The sequence below is a fragment of the Cucurbita moschata genome, unplaced genomic scaffold (genome assembly GCF_002738365.1).
Source record: "Cucurbita moschata cultivar Rifu unplaced genomic scaffold, Cmos_1.0 Cmo_Scf00332, whole genome shotgun sequence".
In the NCBI taxonomy this organism is placed as follows: Eukaryota; Viridiplantae; Streptophyta; class Magnoliopsida; order Cucurbitales; family Cucurbitaceae; genus Cucurbita; species Cucurbita moschata.
The window spans coordinates 9,861-12,725 of NW_019268848.1; the positions used below are offsets into that span (position 1 = coordinate 9,861).

General features: G+C 40.6%; 1 non-coding gene across 1 annotated transcript; it reads right to left on the bottom strand.

Moving 5' to 3' along the window:
- Window positions 1-724: 724 nt before the first annotated feature.
- On the bottom strand, window positions 725-798 carry TRNAN-GUU. The gene has a single exon. It is a non-coding gene; the product is annotated as a tRNA-Asn (tRNA).
- Window positions 799-2,865: the final 2,067 nt, after the last annotated feature.

Genomic DNA, 2,865 nt, shown 5'->3' on the forward strand with positions numbered 1-2,865 from the left:
GCCGGAGAATAGTGGAGAAGACACTAGTGGTGGTTCGAAACCGGTTTGTGAGGAAAAAGGATACAAAATCCCTCCCAAGTTTAGTCACTCACCGGATTCCACAATCTCGTTCTAAGGTTGGAGAATAGTGGAGAAGACACTAGTGGTGGTTCGAAACCGGTTTGTGAGGAAAAAGGAGTTTGAACTAGGAAAGGTTAGTATCTAAACTCATTAAGTTTTAATACTTATGAACATGCTAGTTTTTTTTTACTATAATTGATGTTCTAGAAAGATCTTCACGAACTCCTGTTGGAGGTAAAGTCGGACACCATGACAATGAAGCAGTGGAAGCTCAAGGATCAACAGGAATGTGGCGTTCAACATCATCAAGCCCCTCTTAGCAAAGAGCCAGAGAAACTTTCGAGTTATGAATCGGGAATAGAACCAATGGGCGATGCTTGGATACAATTTCGAATCCGTAGTTTTTGTTGTTTTTGATGTTGAAACGGTTTTTCTTTATATTTGCTCTAGTTTTTGTTGTTTTTGATGTTGAAACGGTTTTTCTTTATCCATGGGCAATGAGTTTTGATGTATTAGAGCTATCTGTCTTTATAGAAGCTTTAATTTTCGTGCTTATCCTAATTGTCGGTTTAGTTTATGCATGGCGAAAAGGAGCATTGGAATGGTCTTAGTCTTTTAATACTCAGAAAATGAAAAACACTCATAAGGAACACTTGATTACCAACACTAGAAGGAGGGTTTGAACCTCCAACCTTATGGTTAACAGCCACACACTTTAACCAACTAAGCTATTCAAGCCAGTTATTTAAAATTCTCCGAGTCCAGCACTAGTAGATGTTGTTTGCTTTGGCACGTTACGTATCGTGTTCAGCCTCACGGTTCTAAAACGCATCTACTATGGAGAGGTTTCCCAGTGTCCTCGATGGCAGTCTACTAGGGAGAGGTTTCCGCACACTTGTAAGAAATGTTTCATCTTCTCTCGAACCGATCTGGAATCTCACAATCCACCCCCTTGAGGGCCCAGCGTCTTCGCTGGCACATCGCCTAGTGACTAGCAATGATATCATATCTCAAGCCATATTAGCAGATATTGTCCACTTTGGTGCATTACGTATCACCACCAGCCTCACGGTTTTAAAATGCGTCTATTAGGAAGTTTTTCCACACCCTTAAAAGAAATGCTTCCTCACCCTCTCCAATCGCTAGCAGATATCTTCCATTTTGGCCTGTTATGGATCGTCGTCAAACTTATAGTTTTAAAACACGTCTATTAGTGAGAGGTTTCCGCGCCCTTATAAGGAATGGTTCATTCCCTCTCCAATCAATGTGAGATCTATTAATAAGTAGTTAGGATGGTCGATTGGTCCTCTTGATATGGTGTGGGTTCAAATCCCACTTTTACCACTAACCATGGTTGGGTTGGGTTATATCATTAAATGACATGTGAACTTCTTAGATCTTCTTTTTACCTTTTTGAATTTAGTTACAATAAATGGTGATGTTTAGAGATATAAATAATAAGCCAAAGAGAGTGAAGAAAAAAGCTAAACTATGATCATCTTTTTAGCATACATCGTCATCATAAACACATCATAATTATCGTAAAACATCATCATACATCATATGTCCTACATCATATTAATAAAGCAATAAAGGACACGTGTCAGTGCACGTCATACATCAAACAATTGTCTCGCCTATCCTATAGTAAGGCTACTTACTTGGTTGGCCTTAGCCGGCTTTCTCATATGCTCTACATCATATTAATAAAGTAATAAAGGACATGTACCAGTGCAACTAGGCACGTGTCGTCATACATCAAACAATTGCCTAGCCTATCTTATAGTAAAATATCTTTATTTAGCATCAAATGATATGAACTTTTGATATTTTTTACCTTTCAAACTTAATTACAATAAATGGTGATGTGAACTATGAGCATCATTTTAGCATGCATCGTAATCAATACATCATCATACATCATATGTGCTACATTATATTAATAAAGCATGCAGGACACATGCCCTTATTTATCTTACTTATGAACATTTCACATTAGTTTAACTTTAAGTCATGAAATAATGAAATCATATTGATCTTATTTATCTTAATTATGGTCAAATCAGCTTCGGAAGGGTAAAAAATGTTGGGGTCGGTGTCAGAATTGCAAAACTGAGCGTTTTAAGCATAAGCACTAGGCGTACCCAAGCTGAGTTATGAAGCCGAGGGGTTCTTTTTGTTGCAAGTTGATGTGTGACGCAATAAGGCGCTGACGCGTGTGCAATCTGGGTGTTGGGATGTTGCATGTAGGTCTTAAGTAATTGGTCTTCGCCATGGACTGTCAGGTTTTGGGTTGCAGGCGTTGCGGGTTGGATGGGCAAACGTGGGATCGCATGTGCTGGGCTGCTAAGCTTGGCTCCAGACGTTGGGTTGGCTTGGCTTTTATAATTGGGTTGTGAGCGTGTGTTGGACCGAACCAATGGATTGGCAGTGGGTTGTGGGTTTGAGTTTAACCCAGATCCGGATTCGGATCTAGATCCGATGGATTCGCCTTCTTCGCCCAACTCAACGCCATTTTCTGGTTTTCATCTCTCTCCTCTCTGCATCTATTTCTTAATGGTGTTAATATAACACATCCGGAAGCAATTTGGATATTAGGTGCAACCAAGTTGAGCTATGAAGCCAAGGGGTTCTTTGTGTTGTAAGTTGATGTGTGGCGCAATAAGTCGCTGACGCGTGTGCAGGCTAAATTGGGTCAAGGCGCGTGTCAAGGTACGATTGCTGGGTCGCGACGTGGGTGCTGGGTATTGCAGGTGGGTCTTAGGTAATTGGGCTTCACCACGGACTGTCAGGTTTTGGGCTGCA